This window comes from Pinus tabuliformis, chromosome 1_2 (genome assembly GCF_031772625.1).
Source record: "Pinus tabuliformis cultivar Carrire ecotype Pingquan chromosome 1_2, CPIR1, whole genome shotgun sequence".
NCBI lineage: Eukaryota > Viridiplantae > Streptophyta > Pinopsida > Pinales > Pinaceae > Pinus > Pinus tabuliformis.
In genome coordinates, this window is record NC_142298.1 from 50,602,217 (window position 1) to 50,624,077 (window position 21,861).

The following is a 21,861-nucleotide window of genomic DNA, read 5'->3' on the forward strand; positions in this document are numbered from 1 at the left end:
TGAGAGAGAGAGAGAGAGAAACGTGTATAGATCCATCTTAACCACATTATTTATCGAGTTTTGGTAGGGATTAAATCGGTGGAGGTGCAAACCTTTTTTCAAATTTTACACTCTAAAAGAGGTTTGCATATCGAAAGATTTGATTCTTCTCAGTATTTAATATATTCGTGGTTAAGATGAATCTATACTGCTAATTTAATTAAAAATATTTAATGATATCAGATTTAAAAAAATACTAAAATAAAATTTATAGAAAGGTATGATACTGAAAGCTACTAAGAATAAGAATAAATATAGTTCAGTGAAGCTTAAGAAAGCAAAGAATGGTGGTTTGGATTACTTCAAAATTTTAATTTAGAGTTAGAAATGTTTTGAGAGATGAATTCGTAAATCAACGAATTAGAAGGGTCATGTGAATACAAGAATTAAAAGATAGAGAGAGAAAAGGCCGTAAGAAAATCTACCTGCAAAACACGGGAGTCGTGTTTTCAATTTAATAATTCTCATTCCGAGGGAAACAAGTAACAGTGATTATTTATTTGTTATATCACAATTGAATGGAAGAGGCCACGGAGTTGGAAAATCGTGGAAATAGAATTCTATCTTCTGAGGGTGACAGAGATTTGTTGGTTATCTGTTTGCACCAGTGGTTTAGTGGTAGAATAGTACCCTGCCACGGTACAGACCCGGGTTCGATTCCCGGCTGATGCAGTGGTGTTTATCTTTTTCGTTTGCGATTTCGGTTTTGAAGGCGCTATTAATTAAAGATCTACTGTTAACAGAGAAAGAAACCGGCACTCCAAGTAATCCGTCTCGAACTCGATCATCGATTAGTTAGTAAATACGTTAATGTATTGAACATCTCTTGTCGCTGTAGTATAGTGGTGAGTATTCCCGCCTGTCACGCGGGTGACCCGGGTTCGATCCCCGGAAACGGCGTCTTTTGTTTTCCAATTTGCCCTCCGAAATCAATTGCAATATAATGAATATTTAGTATTTGGTTTTCCCATTTCAAAATTAATTAAATTGCAAAATAATTAATATTTAGTATTTCGTTTTCCAATTTCAATTATTCCAATTTGCCCCCCGAAACAATTTGCCCTCCGAAATCAATTGCAATATAATGAATATTTAGTATTTGGTTTTCCCATTTCAAAATTAATTAAATTGCAAAATAATTAATATTTAGTATTTCGTTTTCCAATTTCAATTATTCCAATTTGCCCCCCGAAATCAATTGTAATATAAATATATAATGAATATTTAGTATTTGGTTTTCCCATTTCAAAATTAATTAAATTGCAAAATAATTAATATTTAGTATTTCGTTTTCCAATTTCAAAACTAATTATTCAGTTTTTACCACATTTTCTTGGTTACAACTCAACCCTACTATATAATATGGTAAGCATTGGTAAGCATTGGTAGTATTCACACAAAGAAGCCATATCACAAGATGTTATGAGACATTTAAGGTAGGGGTAGGAAGCACTCATGGATTTGCATCTAGCATATCTTAATTTTCACTAAATCACTCAAAATAGCATTGCTATGTTTTAGACATTTATGTGCCTCTTTCCTAGACTTTCCTAAAACCTTCATCCATACGGCTCTAAGCACACAAAACTCAAGTTGTACACCTAAGCTCAATAAACCCTATAATTATGTGCTTGGTGTTTTTAAAAAATCTCACATAAGTCCACCAATTGAATGCCTAAGTGCCTCATGGATTCCAATTTGAATATGAATAGTATGCCACTATTTCCCCTCATTGGAGTGTCTAACCATCATCATCTCTTATATGTAGTGGATTTATGGTCTTTTTGCTACCCACTTTCTATTACGTAGTTCCAATCATTCCTAGAAAGTTGTTAACGCGCTCCAACTACTTACAAAACAATGCGTTGCAAGTCAAGTTCCCTAAACCAAGGCACTCACCACTTAAACACCTAAGATACCTCATTCCATTGAAACATCAACTCAAACATGTCCAACACATTCATTGTGCATGGTTCACCTTAAGGTGTGCACACACGTCTCTAGGTGCATAGGATATTGTTCATTGTGCAACACTCAAGTGCCTTGCTGACTTTCCATCAATTAGTCATGTGGACCTAAGTCATCTTTGCAACCACAACCAAGTCACTCATCATGCCAACTCTAAGTTTCATTGATGCTTGGGCAATGCCTATATACATGACTATTTTATAGGAGGGCAACATATAACCACTTCATCAACTTGGTTATATATAGAAACCCCAAATCTTCTACGACTTCAGTCTCCCATATAACTCTATCACCTCCATCAAATGTGTACATGCCTATTGTTAAGGTGTAGCATCATGCTCCATAAACTACAACCACCAAATGTGTTCATGCCACCAAAAGAATAATGCTACATCAACTCAACCAGGTCCAACACGTTCATTGTGCATGACTCACCTTAAAGTGTGGCCACATGTCTCTTGGTGCCTAGGATATTTCTCATTGTACAACACCCAAGTACCTTTCCGACTTTCCATCAATTAGTCATGTGGATCTAAGTCATCTTTGGGACCACATCCAAGTCACTCATCGTGCAAACTCTAAGTTTCGTCCATGCTTGGGCAATGCCTATATACAAAACTATCTATGGGAAACATACAACCACTTCATCAAGTTGGCTCTATATAGAAGCCCAAAATCTTCTGCAGCTTCGGTCTAACATATAACTCTATCACATCCATCAAATGTGTACATGCCTCTTACCATGGTCTAGCATCATGATCCATAACCTACAACCACCAAATGTGTTCATGCCACCAAAAGAACGATGTCTCACCACTTGCACTACATTTTATCCGCCCAAGTGGCATTATACGCCATATTCGTAAGCCATCAATAATTTATGCCACATTGTGCCTCTATCTTCTTAGATATTAAGCATTTGAGGTAACAACATGTGTAAATCTACATGAAAAACAAGAGCCTTGCAACATCTAATGATTTCCATTTAAAACCTCTAAAACATCTTCTAATCAAATGGTAAACAAAGATATAATATTTCATCCCTCAACACGCTTATTTTCTTTTAATTTCAAAAAGATAAAAAAGAAAAAGAAAAAGAAAAAAGAAGTAGCAGTTTCTATTTTAAAGCTCTTTAACAAGATATAAAGTTCCTTCTCCTACTCCAACACTCTATTTTAAAGTATTTTTTACTTTTCTGTTTTTTTGTAACTAGGCTAAGCCAAGGATAGGGTCAGTCCATCTATTGAATGGAAAAGCAATCTACCCACTAGTGGGATGCTACCACCAGGATTGTGCGAAGCTCAATCGAGCTTAAACAATCCTTGGGATAGTTTAATTCACCCATAAGTGGCTTCCATCCTCAACCCCTCCATATGAGATCGTTTGAACATGAGATCTGGAGGGGACTATATGCCACTCAAACCAATTGGTCTACACCTAATGGGTATTTTTCATTTAATTACCAAAATATCTAACATCCCACTCCATGAATCAAACTACATTAAGACACAAGACAACTATAGCATGAAAAAAATATTATAATTTCCTATAAGTAAAAAGGAAATGGCGTGGCATAAACACAACTAGAAGGGGGTGCACTCATGATCCTTTGTACCTCTCCTCATTTCATAAGTATAATATATTTTTTTTTCTTGCATGTTGAATTATGACACTAATTTGCATGATATATGTTTCTTCTTTCAATACAAAAAGAGGTATATAGGGAAATTTTCATATGGCTTATATGTCTATACACGTGAGCCTTTAATTCTTCTAAATCATTCATTACCATCCATGCCTAAGTTTTTTTACAACACTAATTGTTATACAACTTATCTTAATCAATATGGAATTCCTTGATAGAGGTTTAACCTCTTGATCAAGACGTAAGAAACACCATCTCCCATTTCCAAAAATAATTCCAAAGTATATTGTTAATGCCCCAATCACATTTGCTAATATCCATTTTTACTTGGAACCCATGCACATATGCATAGGTCTATTTTTTTAGTTGAAATTTGCATATGAATATAATTTCACATATATATCTTGGACTTGATCACACCTTATTGTAAGTGTTGATGAACCTTTTGATTTCAATATTTTAAAGAATTGAAATTATTTAGATTACATGCTTGGGTTCAATTCATATGAGTTTCATTTTATGTCAGATTATCGTTGATGAAATTATATAGACTCTAAATTTGAACCATGCGAGTTTAATAAGTTGATAGTTAATGTAGTCCCCACAAATGTTCAAGGCTTACTAAGTGACATGTTTATGCTTGTGTCTATGCATGTGAATGTGCAATAATGCATGTGCCAACAACAATTAAGACTAGTGCAAGTCCTAAGTGACTTTGGGAACTTTAGATACCCCAAGTCACATTTACTTAGCCAAGTATGAACCAAATTGAATGATGCTAATGGATCCCCCATAATGTTAAATTTAGACACATTAACCTCAATGTGATAACAACAAACTAAAATACTAATATAAAGATCATTTGGACGCTTCTTCCACTTCAATAGTTTACTCTACCATAACTTCAATACTATAAATATTTTTTTTTTCCTATATTAATCAAACACTTCTTATAAATGTAAAATAAGAAGATTTTCTTCTCATCATTATAGAATTACTCCATTAGGTTTTCCATATTTTTTCAATATGTACTCATTAATGCACCCAATAATATATTATCTCTATTTCACATATAAATGATAACTTATATGACCTTGTAGATCATGGGAATATCATATTGGATTCAAATAATCCACAAATTAATAATAAAAACAAGCATAGCTACAAAGCAACAAGTCCTTTCCTATGGGGGACTATTGTATTACTTGAGCTATCGACAATCCATGTTGCAATGGGATGCTTAGCAGAGTTCATCATGGAACTTCTAAAGCTCCTCTAAAGCATCAATTCCAATTATATATGCTTTAATGATTCCTCAAGAAGGGATAGGATTGATGTCATTTAAAGTATTGAAGCCAGATATTTTTGTGCTTATCCACCCTAGCGTTGGTCATAGTAACCTGAATCACCCTTGTGTTGACATGAAATTAGGCTTCAAAGACCCAAGGTTTTTCCACTGGTTTCCAACGAAGGTTTCCGTTATAGTCTAGCACATTGCTGACATTTTCATTGCTCTGCAAGGGAGAAACGTCTCACTCGAGGCATACCAATACATGAAATGATAGAATAGATTGCATGATAGTGTCAAGGAGCAACTTAACAAAAATATCATTCAATGCTATGCATATGTATATCACTCGCAGAAATACTCAGATATCACTATGTATATATGCATAAGATAGAAACAATCACAATGGTGAACAACAAAATATACAACAACTCATCATGAGAAAAATTGTAAAGAGGTGCACAATGTTAGAAAATCAGAAAGACATAAAGATTTTCTTAGATAGATAATTAATTGTGATTCTTTTATCCTTTAGTTCATCAAGCAATTACCAAAACAATAACACAAGGACAATAGATGTAGGTGGTTAGCCAGGGAAAATCCCCTATCTAGGGAAAATCCTAGTCAACAATTCTTCATTCAATATTTTCTCGAGATAATTCAAGACTCTAGACCTAGACAAAGACCCTCCACACCAAGTCATCCCCCACTCCTTCTTGTAGATGCAACCCTTCATAAACAACTTCGACCTACTAACATCACTAGGAGCTTCGACCCAACAACAGTAGCAATAGCAGATTCAACCAAACTTGGAGAACTTCGATATCCCTTGATACGCCATAGAACAGGGTGAGAGTTGTCCCAAAATTTCGATCTTGTGGTCTACTATATCCTTCCAGAAACTCACACTCATTTCCATCCATTTTTCTAGCCCTTTCTCAACTTCGCACTTTTCCAGATTCCAGCTTCAGAAATCGAACTATGTGACATAGAATGAGATGCTCCAAATGCATTCGAATTGCCTTGTATTTATGGCCTTCTAGGGACGTATAATTTCACTTTTCCAGATTCCAGCTTCAGAAATCGAACTATGTGACATAGAATGAGATGCTCCAAATGCATTCGAATTGCCTTGTATTTATAGCCTTCTAGGGACGTATAATTACTCTTCTTGAGGCCGACTTGGTGCTAAGGAAACTAAATTCATTTTTTACTCAAAAATAATTTTGTTTACATGATTCAAAAGCCTAATAAGGGTCTCTTTTAATGTACACTAACTCTAATGACTCAGAATAAATCCTAGAAGTCCTCAATGGGGACTTTGACCTAAAACATGATGACCCGAGCATGAAACCTGTGCTATAATAAGTCATAGAAATAACAATAAAAATATTTTCTTCATTCTTTTGATAAGTACATCTCAAATACATTTATGAAAACCGGACATAGTTGCACATTTAAACACTCCGTCTTAATTAATGAGGTATTCATAAGTATAAGGAATATCATAGAACATGTGAACCATGAATAATTTTAGGCACTGCAATGCCATGGACTAGATTCCTGACCTGGGAAACCTATCTAGGTGGGACTAAGATGGACTAAATATTTCATCCTCTCTAGGTACCATCAAGGTTACTTACTAACCATCAACCTGGGGATCTAGGTGTGTATCCAAGGTTAGAGCTCTATGACCAACTCCATGTCCCTACTTTGAGAACTAGACATCAACGCATAGTTCCGACTAGATATCCTCCCAGGCAATGTCTCAAACAATGCCTCAATTTTTCCCGATTATTCCAATTGGTAATAAATCCTCCTCGATCAAACAAATCTCTCCCGATCAAACTAATAGACAATGCTAAGCATGTAAAACATGTTATCAAGCCGTCGAGATATTTGCATGTACAAACACAACCCCAATTAGCAACAAACTTTCAAATGTACATAGATAGATACAAACCTTCGGGGTCTTCCAGAAAACTTTATGTTTCTTCTCAAATTTTCATAGTACGACTTAGAGATTTCCCACTGAATCTTGACAGTAGATTCCTCAATCATATAGCTTCCTTTCCTGATTCTCATGCATCAACATATTTCACAAATCGATCTGGCTTTTCTTAGACCTTCAAAATACATTCTCCAATTTCTTCTATCAAGGTGTCCATCATGACTATGATATTTCCTTCCTCTCAACTAGCGAGATTTCATCCAGGCTCCTTTTGAACTTAGGGGGCTCAACTTCTTTTCTACGACATCAGAGAATCTTTCATGGCTTCCATCCTTCTTATCAGAGATATCATGATCATTATTCACATCATGCTTATCACATCAATTTTTACTTTACGAACATATTCACCATCTTGAAGATTATGTACCTGCATAACTTAGATAGCATGTACAACCAAATCTATAGGAGCATGAAGTTAACCATATCAAAATCACGGAAGCACTCAACTTTATACATCAAATACCCAAACTTAATTATAAACAAGAGACACATACTCTTTAACTTCTTGCTAGGGCTTTTGTCATAAACCCTAGACTATATCATCAAGACTTTGAGAATTTCATAACAACCTTCATTACATCTAGGGTTTCAATGTTTCTTCTAGAGGTATGACATACCTTACTACATCATATTACAAACCCTAGAAACAATTCAGACCAATACAGATCTACAATGTATCTAACAAGTTCAACATTCACATGTTATACTTCTCACTAGGATTTAGTGAGAAATCCTAGATTTTATACATGAGCTTTTAATAACCAAAACTAATCACTTATCAATTCAAATTAACAACATGACTAGCTTCCACTAGGGTTTTTTGCAAACCCTAGATTTTTCTTATTCCCAACAATCATATCTCAAATTCAGATTTCAACAATATTACACAAATCTCAAATTATCACATTGTCATCATATATCATAGATTTGGACATTTACTAAGGTCTATTTGCAAAACCCTAGAATTCACAAATATTATCACCCTAGAAAATCAAACTTCAACTAAGTCTTAGACCCAAACCCTAGGACTCATGACCATCAACACTTAGGTCAACTCATATATCTAGGATTCCATCATCATGCATGATCCAGGTGGATGTTTGTGGTCACCCACCTATCCCACTTGGATCCCCACAACTGTCTTTTTCAGTTTTTTAGTTTCCGTAATTGTAGCACAATTTACTATTTTTAGCAGTTTTTCGGGTCCTGAACTTCCGGAGCCGTTTTGAGGCCCTAAACGACGTTTTTTGGGAAATCTGGGAGCAACATGGACCTATGTTGCTCTTCCCAAAGTTGTAGTGCTCGGATAGATCTTTCTAACAAGCTATTGTACACGTCAAATGAAGATCGTATGCCAAAGTTGCGACCTCGGGAAGTTGATGGACCAATTTACCCAAATGGGGCCCACAATTTGGTGTTTCATCTTCTAGGGTTAGGTTTTTGGATGTTGAGGGTTTTCCATTGTTTCTCAACAATAAATAGGCCTTCAAGCCTCATTGTAACACAATTCAGAGGCATGTAGCCACCACATCTCTTCTCAAAGATAAGCTACCATTGCCCTAGCTAGTTATTTCCATTTCTGTTTGTAAGCATATTTCAGTATTTTACAGTGATGAAATGAATTATTATTTTCGCTGCATCTCTGTATTTATGGTTATCTTTGTAATTTGTTTCATTCCCATTTAAATCTGGATCAATGCACAAGCATATCATAACATGTGTTTGTCAAACCCAACTACACAAATATCAATAAGCATTAGACATATAACAAACTTGATTAGAATAGGGTTTGATCGGACAAACACATACCTGCCAAGGGTTTCATTTCTAGGACATTATAAGGGTCTTTCTCATATACCTTGCCAAACCATAATGATATAGGGTTTCAATACAAAACATAGCAAACCCTAAATTATCAATACTTCAAAGGTTTGAGATTTTAGACATCACCATTCAACCCTAATAAGTTAGTGTTTCCATAACAATACATAAACCCCAAACATGAATCCATCTAAACATCAAACATTTTCTTTCAACAATAACCCTAAGTAGGTTAGGGTTTCACAATGAAGCTTTCTAGGGTTCCACAAGAGCAATCAAATATATGAGGAGGGTAGATTTATCTAACCGTGAATCACCCAATCAAGAATCTTTAAGATTCAAGAGAGCCAGACAAAAAGGTGTTAGAAATGGTTCATCAAGAATGAATATGGAGAGAGCAAAAACTTGTAATTCAAAACATACCTCTTGTTTCTTAACAAGCCTTGTAATTCCAATGTTTTGTTTTTGTGAGGTCTTGTTTCTTGAGTCTTCATCAAGTTTTCCTAAACAAGGAAAATAGGAGTAGAATTGTGATTAGTATTTAATCCAAACAAAACCAGATAAGTAAGGAAAACTAAAAATGAAAAAAAGGTAATAGGATACTTGTCTTTAGAGGTTGATGAGGGATCCCTCCAAGCTTGAGGGATACCTATAACCTTAAGAAAAAAAAATAAAAATAAAAATTGTTTTTCCAAAATATGTTAAACCTAAAAACTAGAAATCAAAGTAAAATAACAAAAGCGTAGATCAAAGGAATTTAGTAGTGTAAGTCCCTTAAATCTAGTTCTTTGGCCTTAGTCTTCTTTGGAGATCCTTCTTCAGCTACATTCACTTGATCCCTGCTTCTTTTCTTTTTCTTTGGAATGTTGGGACAACCACTTTTAAAATGACCAATCTTGTGGCATTGGTAGCATGATATTTTGGACACATCAACCTTCTTTCTTGGCCGTGTCTTTTCTTGTGAGAAGCGGAGTATGCATTTAAGGCCTTCTCTTTTTCGTTGTTGGATACTAAATAAATTCTCATTTCTTCTTGGGTGAAAGCATTCCACAATTGTTCAAAGGTAGGAACTTCTTTCCAACTATTGAGACCTGAAGCAAAAGAACTCCAAGTAGGTGGTAATCCCAATAGTGCGGTGATTACTAGCTCCTTCTCTGGTACTATTTCATCGATGGCTTGAATTTCATCTCTAATCCTTGATATCCTTATAAAGAAGGAATCCACAATATCATCCGTTGTCATCTTAGCAGTCCTTAACTCATTCTTCAAGCTTGCAACTCGACCAATATTTTTGACGGTGAATAATTTTGTCAATGCTTCATACATTTCTTGAGCATGGTTTATATTGGAAATATATGGGACAAGATTTTCCTTTATTCTTTCTACCGTAAGAGCGATATCCAATATCTCCAATTCTCCATACTTCACCTTGTCTGCATCACTGGATTCTTCTGTAGGTTTCTTTTACAACATCCAAGACCTCATTCTTTTCAAGAATGAGGTTAATTCTCTTCTTCCAAGATCTATAGTTTGATGCTCCTTCCAACTTGTTCTCACTATTTAATGTGTTATACACTTTCCATAAGATAGTGATCTTCTTCTCTTGTAAGAGCTCTTTATATGATCCGTAGATCAATCCTTTAGATTCCTTCTAGTAGATACTCAAGATTGCCTTTTTCCTCCTTCACCTTAGCTCTGATACCATGTTAGAAAATAAAAAAGGCATAAATATTTTCTTAGATAGATAATTACTTGTGATTCTTTTATCTTTATGTTCTTCTTTTATATTTTAGTTCATCAAGAAATTACTGAAACAATAACACAAGGAAAACAAATGTAGGTGGAAAGCTAGGGAAAAGCCCTTGTTTTAGGGGAAAACCTGGTCAAAAATTCTTCCTTCAATAATTTACTGAGATAATCCAAGATTCTAGACCCATACAGAGACTCCGTCCAAACCAATTCAGCCCTCACTCCTTCTTGCAGATAATAACTCTTCACAAGCAACTTCAACCTACTAGCATCAATAACAACTTCGACCCAACAACAGTAGCAGTAGCAACTTCAAACAAACTTGGAGAAATTTTATCTCCCTTGATACACCTCAAAACATGGTGAGAGTTGCCCCAAAATTTCGATCTTGTGGTCTACTATCTCCTTCCATAAACTCACACTCCTTTCTAGCCCTTTCTCAACTTCGCATTTTTCCATCTTCCAGCTTCAAAAATCAAACTATGTGAGATAAAATGAGATGCTCCAAATGAATTCAGTGCCTTGTATTTATATCCTTATAGGGAGGTAAAATTACTCTTCTTGAGGCCGACTTGATCTTCTTGAGCTAACTTGGTGTGGAGGAGACTAAACTCATTTTTTACTCAAAAATAAATCTTTTTACAGGATTTGAAAGCCCAAGAAGGGTCTGTTTTAATGTATAATGACTCTAATGAATCAAAATAAATCCAAGAACTCCTCAATGGGGACTTTGACCTAAAACATGATGACCCAAGCATGAAACCCATGCTTTAGTAAGTCATAGAAATAATAATAAAAATATACTCTTCATTCTTTTGATAAGTACATCTCTAATACATTTAAGAAGACTAAACCTAGTTACATATTTCAACACACAAACCATAATTATTTCATACACACAATTATAGAATTCATCCCCTCGACTCCTTCTTTATTTTGGACAAATTAGGTTGTAGATTTGCAACTACTTATGAAGTTTTAATCAAAACCACTAGACAAAAACCTACTCTCCTAATTTGCGGACATTAATTCACAATTTAGAACACAAGTCTCAGACATGCAAGAAGAAATAACACACATGAAACATTATTTTTATCTAGGGAAAGAAATATGCTAAAAATATTAATGCATGATTTCATTAATAAAATGAATATAGATGTATTACAACTTATTTGCTCAATTGAGCACACCCTGTAAGTGCATAACCTATATCTCTGCTCACTAAAGGCATTTGACCCAAATTTAGCCAAATTTTTCCTTTGCTTGAGCTTTTATTACCTTGCATTGTTCCTTGAGGAATTAGCCCCTATAATTTAGGAAATTTCTCTAATTGAATTGTGTAATTCCTTAGGCTAATCATTTGATTGCATGAAACACCTGTACACTCACTACTAATTTACAACTAATGTTACATTTCCTTGGAATCTCCACCTCAACTGGGTAACTTGAATTCTTTGCATGCACTAGCTATTTTGGGATGATTGATCAGTTAATTGGATGATCATTGATTTTGACTGAAGTATCGGTGCTTACCTAACCTTCCACTAGTTCCTCCAAAAGTTGGAACTAGTTTAACTGAAAACAACCTAAGATAACTGACGTTGATTGCTACAAATTAACAATCACACATGTTGAATTTAACTCTAACTCCTTAAACTTGAATTTACTGAGTAAACTTGGGGACACAAGCCATGTCACACAAGTTAACATCATCCAGGTTGTATGCTGATGTGGAAATTCAAATTTTCTCAATTTAATCAAGGCAAAATCAAATTGAGAATTTCTTGTTGCATTTTTTAACACTCCCTCTCAGCAAGAAAGGGATAATAAACCACCCCTATCCTACACCTCTGGAACTCGAACTTCCATCTTGACAAGGCCTTTGTCAAAATGTCAACATCTTTTTCGCCTGTTGAAATGTACTTCAACAACATTATTCGCTTATGCACATAGTCCCATAAATTGTGATACCAAGTAGCTATATGCTTGGATCAATCATGAAAAACAAGATTTTCAGAGAGCTTGATGCAACTCATATTATCACAGTAGATCATAGTTGGATCCATCATCTAACCAAACAATCCAACAAGTATCTTTCTCATCCAAATTTCCTCACATGCTTCTTGACTGGAAGTGATGTATTATGCTTATGTCGAGCTGAGTGCCAAAGATATTTGCTTCCTGATGCACCAAGAAACACTGCAGACCCAACAATGAAAATTACACCTGATATATTCTTTCGATTTGATGGACTCCCCGCCCAATCTGCAACTGTGAAGCCACATAGCTTCACTCCCTCTATCTGTTTGTACAATAATCCAAACAGGGTAGCGCCTCTGAGGTACCGTAGAACACGCTTAACTGCACTCCAAAATAATTTGGTTGACCTAACCATAGCTTGGCTCATCTGGTTGAATGCATAACACATATCTTGTCATGTGCTCACAAGATACATTAGTGAACCCACCAAATGTTGGTAAACAGTAGCATCCACTTCCTCACCTGAAGTGGCATCCTCTTTCCTCTAGTTGGTCGCTAGAGGTGCCTCCATGGGTTTGAAACTTCCCATGCAGAGCCTCTAAGGTATCCCGTTGGCATACTTTCCCTAAGAAATAAACACTTCCCCATCATCTTTCCATACTTCCAACCTGAGGAAGTAGTGATGATATCCATGTCCTTCATTTCAAACTCTCTTGCAAGTTCCTCCTTGCAAGATATGATCATCTGATAATCACCTGTTAAAATCAAATCATCAACATATAAGACAATAATCAACAATTTACCTTCTACCAAGACATAATAGAGGTTTGCAACCACTTCACTTTTGGTGAACCCTAAGGTGGTGAGATAGTTATCAATATTGGTGTACCAAGCATGTGGTGCTTGCTTAAGACCGTACAATGCTCACTTGAGTCTATACACATGAGACTCCCAATCAAAAGTATCGAAGCCTTCTGGTTGCTCGATATACACCTCCTCCTCAATAACTCCATTGAGAAATGTTGTTTTTACATCCATCTGGTGGATATTCCACCCCATTTGTGCATCCAGAGCAAGAATTGACCTAATGGATGAGTACCTTGATACAGGAGCAAAGGTCTCTTGATAGTTAATCCCTTCAGTTTGAGAGTAATTTTTGGCCACAAATTTGGCCTTGTACTTTTCTATGCTTCCAGTTGTTGTAGGATTTACCTTGAAGATATAGCTCGAACCAACAACTGATTTATCTGATGGTCTTGGGACCACTTCCCAAACATTGTTCTTTACAATGGATTCATATTCCTCCACCATTGCATCAACCCATATAGGTTGCTCTACTACTTCCTCGAAAGAGGATGGCTTAGTCTCTACAAGCTCAATCATTAAAGCCATGTAGCAAGTGTACTGATTTGGTGACCTTCTCTACCTGCGCTAATTTGAAGGAGCACCCAAATTCTCCCTCACATCCTGTACAAGTCTCTCAATTTCCCTGGTCCTTTTTCCGCCTTCTCTATATGGTTCTTCTTAAGTAGTTGTTTCCACTATCTTCTCGTCTCCTCAATTTGTGGCTAAGTCTCCACAACTTCCTGAGGCTCGTCCTTTGGAGCTAAAAGGTCCTGCTCTGGTGGGATCTCAAGCTCCCTCTGAAAAGAGCACTGCACCACTTTATCTTCATCAAAGTTCACGTCCCTTCACACAATTGTCATTCTAAGGGATGACAAGTACACATGGTAGTTGTGGGGAGTTTCTGTGTAACCCACAAATACCCGCAATTTTGTTGTCAGCTCTAGGTTCTTCCTTGATTCTTTGGGGACATGGAAGTAAACAAAGGCTTCAAAAATCATGATGTGCGATACATCTGGATTTCTCCCCAAGAAAGTTTTTTCTCGTGTCATCATGCCCAAAATTCGATGAGGATTATGGTTCTGCAAATAGATTGTTGTGTTACATGCCTTGGCCCACAAGTGCAGAGGTAAGCCTTGATAATGCAGCATTTCCCTCACTACTCCCACAATGCTATGATTCTTTCTCTCAACCACCACATTCTATTGTGGGTTGTGGGGTGTTTTCAAATCTTGTCAAATGCCTTCTTTTGCACATAAAATTTTAAATTCATTCGACCTGTACTCACCTCCATTATCGATCTTGAGAGCCTTCACCTTCTTGCCTGTTTCTTTCTCAACCAGTGCCTTGAATTCTATGAGCTTGGATAATGTCTCATCATTCTTTCGCATGAAGAATATCCAACACTTCCGTGAGAAATCATCAATAAAAATGACAAAATATTTGTGCCTGGCAATGGAGGCTGTTGAGAAAGGTCTACAGACATCTGAGTGGATCCTTTCTAGGGTGGCATGTGCTTTGTTTTCCCGATTATGGAATGTGGATTTTGTGTACTTCCCCAAAATACATCCTTTGCATACATCCTACTGCTCAAGCGCTCCTTTGGGGAGGTTTGTGGTTATATGTTGCATGAACTCTAGAGCACCATGATGAAAATGGCCAAGTCTTCTATGCCAAAGTTCACTAACATCACAACTCTACATATTCTCTGCCTTTGTGCTCAGTGCAGCACAATCCTCCACATCTAGCTTGTATAGGTTCTTCACATGAACCCTGATCAACTTCACCTATCCCATGGCTATGTGTCTCAGGAATGTCTTTCCTTTGATAAATTTCACATCATAACCATGACCTTCCAAAACTACAACATAGATGAGATTTTTCTTTAGGTATGGAAAAAACATGACATCCTTGAGCTTGGGGGGGGGAGCCTAACTCCGTCTGAATGGTGACTGTACGAATCCTGGGCATGTTATACCTTCCAGTGCCCCCCATATCGATGTGCATCTATAAATATTTTTCTTTCAGGTCATTAAAAAAGTATCTACACCCTATCATGTGGAAGGATGTACCTGATTCCAAGTACCACACACTCCCCATCACTTTGTTGGTCATGCATACAATGAGGGTAAAGTCAAGCTCGAACTGTGAAGATAAAGTTTCACCTACTGCTCCTCCTGAGGTCTTCTTGCTTGCCTTCTTGTGTGGGAACTTCATGGCACAATCCTTGGACTCATGACAATAGAAGCATTTAATTTTTGACAAATCTTTCTTCTTACCCCCTTGACTAGATTCTGGTTTGGATTTGGATTTCTTCCCTTTTCCCTTCTTTTCCTTTCCATCCAATGTAATTTTTTCTTCATCCTCACCCTTTGATGAAGTCCCATCTCTAGTATTCCACTTTATTTACTCTTGTACCAAAGCATACCATAAGCACTCCCAATTCAGTAGTTTCTCCCTCTCGTTCATTGAATATTGATAGTTATGCCAGCTCTTGGGAAGGCCCAGAAGGGCCAGGCTTACCAAGGCATATTCAGGGATAGTAACATTGAACCCACCCAATTCATCATGAAATTTTGTGAACCTTCTTAGATACTGTGGTATAGTGTCATTTTTTTTCATCTCGATACTTCAAAGTTTATCCTTAAGTGCCATCTTCATGTGGTCACTACTATTCTTGAACAATTATGTCAGTGCTTTCCACATCGTGAATGAGGTTTATTTCCTATGGAGATTCGAGAAAATATGATCACATACTCCATCCAATATTATTCTCCTCGTCTTGGCTACATCTTTCTTACATTGTGCAAGGTTCTGGACATTAGCTGCTAGTGTTCTTGGAATATATGTCTAATGAAAAATTGACTAAACTGAGAGGGAAGGGGGTGAATCAGTTTAGCATATTTATGGAAATTAAAATTATTTTCTCTAAACTCATTAACTGAAACATTACACAAGTAACTTAACAAATAATGACTAGCAGATTGAATATGTGAACAACAAGTAATAAGCAAACCAAAAGATCACATGAACACATAAAAACAACACTTATTGACACTAGATATATGAGAAAACCCATAAAGGGACAAAACCACAATTTTATTATTGTTGTGATGCAAAGGCAAGCTCCTACTCCTTATGTTGGGCATGGGATCCCCCCAAGGCAAGTTTTGGGGCTTAAAGCCCAAGTTTTGACTAAGTCTGATGTAAAGACTTCGCGATTTGTGGGTGCGGAGCGTGAAGTTGTAATTGAGTCATAGGGTTGTCCACCCTTACTTTTGTAAATGTAGTGTCGGCTTGAGAGTTCTACCCATGGTCTGCGGACCATGGGATTGTATAAATAGAGCGAGGCTCTGAGTGTAAAGAAAGAATGATGGGAGAAAATCAATCCATGAAGCATCGAGTCTAAGTGTAGAGTGGTGTCTTTGGGTTGTAGAGTAGGAGAAGGCTCTGCAGCTGAGTGCGCAGAGGCCTAGTAGTCTGTAGCTGAGTGCGTGGACCCCTGCAGCTGAGTGCACAGGGCAAGTCGAGTCTATAACCAATTGAAGCATTAATAAAGAGAAGTTCTACAATATTTTTGTGTATCTTTTCCTATTTTATGCATTGAATTATATTGGGTATGAATTGAAAGTTTACAGTTTATTTACTGTGCAAACTTATATGAATAGCTAATAAAGTGAATATAATATAAAGTATTTGTTTACGCAAAGATAACTAATTGTTATAAGAAGATAAGTAAGATCTGTGGTGTGACTTGGGGAAATAGCGCAGATCGTTGCTTTAGCAGCGCGAAGCTCCTCAGTGCCTAGTTAGGGTTGCGCGAAGTGAAGTATAACAGGGCGTGATGGCCTCACGGGTTAGTAAAGTGCACGAAGTGACTTACGTGAAGGTATTCATAGTTGGACTAAATCAACCCCTCAGACATCTCAAGGGTGCGGAAACCTGGTTCCAGCATCCCCACCATACTTCTTTGGGTGAGACCTCAATCCGGGCTCCATGGAATGTTGCCGAAAGGGCCAGTAGTACAGGGATTTGTTTGGCTAATTAACTCCAAACCTGGGTCAGGCCCCAACAAGCCAACAAATGGTTCCGTTGCCGGGACCGGAATCTGCATAGAGATATCTGATGTCATATCATTGGAATCCAACTAAGAAAGAAATTGAAGATTGTTTGGATAGGAAAATTCATGAGTTCACAGCGCGGGAGAATAGGAATCCGTGACTATCAAAGGAATAGTGGTTAGACTACTACCTATACATGGAAATCCACAAAATTTTCTTCGCATCTTTCCCTACTGAACTGTACGAGTGGATCGCGAAGCTAGCAGATAGCCAAGGAAGGTGGAAACTCGATAATCCTATTGTGTGGACTCTAGAGTTGGTGCACAGATTGGAAGTATCAGAGGATAATGTCACACGCGTTGTTGATCACCGGCTCAATCAGATTATAGGAGGATTCATTACTGAGTTCGCGGTAGATACTTTAGTTAGCTATAGCGAGGCAGAGCGACACTTTCTCAAAGGACTACAAGATAAGTACGTTAAGTCTCTAAACACTTGGATTAAAATGCTACTGTGTGGAAAGCGGATTATGCGAATAACATTGATGTTTGGGGCTACGTGAAGTGGGAGAATTTACAGAAACGAAGGTAGTGCAGAACTAGAAACTAGCCCCTTGATTTCACCTCTGTGAGGGGACGAGGAAGAGCTCGCGAAGGTCTCACCAAGAAGTGTGATCAATTTGATAAGGCAGAGGATTTTGTGCATACCATCCCCACCCACACCGTCACTAGCTTCACCGCCTTCACCCCCATCTTCGCCCATACCACCTTCGCCACCACCGCGAGTCAATATGGCAAGCGCGATAAAGTTTCCGGTGTTCAAGGGAGTAGGAAATGAAGATCCAGACCAGTTTTGGTTCATGATAAAAGGCATATGGGAAGCACAGGGAGTTACAGATGACAATATAAAGAAAGAAATGTTGGTCAACACTCTGCAGGATCACGCACTAACCTGGTATATTAAGCATTCTAATGACAATCCGAATGTGGGGATCGCGGATATCCAAATTGCGCTAAACAGAGAATTTAGCAGGCCGAAGTCAGAGGCACAGTCGATCATCGGGTTCAAGGAGATCAAAATGCTACCAGGCGAGACTCCTTGGGAGTTGGACCAGAGACTAAAGTGCACAATTCGTGAAGCCAATATGACTTTGACGAATGGAAAACACCGCGAATGATTTGTAGCATCGCTAACGCCGCATTTGAGGAACGTGCTGTCACAACAGAGGTTAACAACTCAAGCAGAGGCCTTGGATATCACGATGAGGCTGCATGAGACCCCGATACAGGATCCTAACCTGGGAGTTTAGCAGATACACATGCAGTTGAAAAACTTATGCCTTGAGATGCAGAATCTGAAACAAGATAAGACAGCTCTCCCGGAAGTGTGCGAAGAAGTATGGTGCGTAAAATGCAAGGGTCAGGGACATGACAAGGACCACTGCTCAGTGTTTGTGAATTACCTCGCAGGAGGAGGTCGATGTCGTTAAGATCGGAGGCACAAGCAGGACCTAGTGCGATCCCTACTTTGTGGTGCACGATTTGTCAAATAGGAGGAAAACATGTTACAGATAACTTTCATTTGTTGCAGAAGTACACGTGGAATTCGCAACAACTATTCTGTAATTTTTGTAGATCAGCGGGACATGATGAGTGTACCTGTAAAAGCTATGAGCTAATGATGGATATAACTCCCACTTACATATTTCAGGTTGAAATGCGGCCCCTTGATCAGAATGCAGGAATGGCACAAACCGGATTTCAGGGGCGCGAACGAGGTCGAGGTGGAGGAGGACCTAGAAGAGGTCACAGACAGCTGATATGTTACAATTGTGGGGGGGCAAGACATTATGCCCATGATTGTATGAATCCAATGCATCCATCATGTCTATATTGTACCTCATTTGATCATGAGACAAAGGATTGTCCCACACTGACAGTGAGGCTACGTGACAAGGGAGCACTCCAAACTCCCCCGACTCAGAACCTACAAATGATGAGGTTTGAGCCACGCGAGGAAGACCCAAATGTGAACATTGTGCTTTGAAGTGGAATTACGATAGGAGATGATAAAGGCAAGCATCCTGAAGATAGTACTTGGGTTCGCAAGGCTCTGATGAGAGAACCAGAGTTTGATTTGGAGTGCGCTAAGGAAACCTTCATGGAAGCCAAAAAGAGCTTCGTTGATGCCTCCACTTTAGGAAGCAAAGACAGAAAAGAGCTATAAATGGACCCATCAATGCTAACAACGTTCCTAGAAACATGCATGAAGCTACTGCACAACATTAATTCTGTAAAGGGATTGCTAGAACTCATTAATAGATGTGTTGGGACCGCGCCAGGAGAAACACACGTAGTCCGGAAGATTGGAAAGCATGCGACAAGGACGGAAAGAGAAATGAGGTTGACCGCATAGATTGGAGAATATGGGATGGACAAAGTAATTTTGGACCTAGGATTGGACGTGAACGTTCTGCCGAAGCAGACATGGGAGCGCATGGGAAGGCCTACGCTGCAATGGTCTCCTATCTAGATGTGAATGGCGAACTAGCAAAAGATCATACTTATGGGGAGATTGCAGGGAATCACCGTGGATATTGAAGGGGCAAGCATGCTAGCAGGCTTTGAAGTGATAGAAATTGTTGATGAAAACAATCCCTACCCTGCGCTCTTAGGAATCAATTGGGCCATTGCCATGAATGGGGTGATAAATCTAAAGAAGCGCAAGATGATTTTTGAGAAAAAGTCTCTACATGTAGTCGTACATTTGGACCGTGCTGAGGGATCACACTACACTAAGCCAGTGCGCGACTATGAAAGTGACGACGACTTAGACTGCATCTACAAGATAACCGCGCGAGAGATCAAGACTGGGTAAATCCCACCGCAGATGGATGGATCTCATGGGAGTGCGAAAGCTCATGTAAATCAGATTCTAATGAGGAGACAGAGCTATGGAAGAACCAGTTACACGAGGTAACCACCCTAAACTGTAACATGATGACAAGATAATTGCACTGCGTATCGACGAAAGTGAGGAATCTACCTACTTATGATGGGTTAAGTGAGGTAGATGCTTTCTTGAGCAGATTTGAAAGGGAGGTGCTGAAACAACAACGTTTCGAGGCTTTGAAATGGGTACTACACGCTACGCCTGTGAGGTGGTGGGGTACACACCAAGGAAGCTTTTGAGACTGACACGAATGTAGGGGAATGATGCACATGTGTTTTGGGAAGCCTAAGATGCGACTAACAAACAAATATGATGGGCAGGATGATCCGCACGTGCACATGTCCAAGTGGACAAAGGTCTATGGAGAAGAACCAAAATCAGAGTGGATGCACTTGTTCTATCATACCCTAGATGCTATACCCATGAACTGGTATATATAGACAGAGCTGTGGCATGGGACGAGTGAATGGGATATCCTGCGCGAAGGGTCCTGTTAACCTTCACTTTTCAAGATCATTGGTGGGACATTGTTGATGACGCGCTACAAGCAGTAAAAGAAGCTATCTTTAAGATACCACATGAGCCCATAGAATCGATTCAGCCTCAATGGGCTACTCAGCTGAGCCGCATGCTGGAGTGTTATAATGTAAATACTAAGGAAGACGACGAGGATCCGCGAAAAATTAACATTCCAGAAACAGAAGGCCATCGCGAGGTTTAAAGACCACTGATTAAAGACCCTGATATAACTGTGCTAGTAAAGACAAAGCAGGTGAACATTGGTACAAAAGCCGAACCTAAGTACGCAACGCTCGACAATTACTGGGATGACGCGATGGTGGATAAGGTCGCTGAGTTACTCCTCGAGTACCAGAACTTATTCCCGACCAAGATCACGGACTTAAAGGGAATCATCGGAGATTTAGGAATGATGAGGACCACATTAAAGCATGATGCGAAGCCAGTTAAGCAGAGGCCTTATCACTTGAATCTGAAATACAAGGAGAAGGTCCGCGTAGAACTAGACAAAATGCTCGCACCAGGAATCATTGAGCCGGTGGAAGAATCTGATTGGGTAAGCCCTATGGTGGTGCAGGAAAAGAAGCAGAAGGCAAGATAAGAATATGCGTGGATCTCAGAAAATTGAATGACGTGTGTGTGCATGACCCATTCCCAACTCTATTCACAGATGAAGTATTGGAAAATGTCAGCGGACAAGAAGCATATTCTTTTATTGACAGGTTCTCAAGGTACCACTAGATCAAAATTGCGTCAGAAGATAGGAGCAAGACCACCTTCATGATTGAGTGGGGCTGCTTTCAATACACCGTTATGCCATTTGGGTTGAAGAACGCGCTATCCACCTTTTCACGCATAGTTTTTGCAGCATTCAAGGAATATATCCACAAGTTCCTGGAGGTTTATCTTAATGATTGGACTGTATTTGGGCTGGTTAAGCACCATGTCGCAAGCTTATGCTTGATGTTGGATACCTACTAAAGAC

At 38.3% G+C, this 21,861-nt stretch overlaps 1 non-coding gene across 1 annotated transcript; it reads left to right on the forward strand.

The window, feature by feature from the left end:
• Positions 1-640: 640 nt before the first annotated feature.
• On the forward strand, positions 641-711 carry TRNAG-GCC (transfer RNA glycine (anticodon GCC)). Its single transcript has one exon. It is a non-coding gene; the product is annotated as a tRNA-Gly (tRNA).
• The last annotated feature ends 21,150 nt before the right edge of the window (positions 712-21,861 follow it).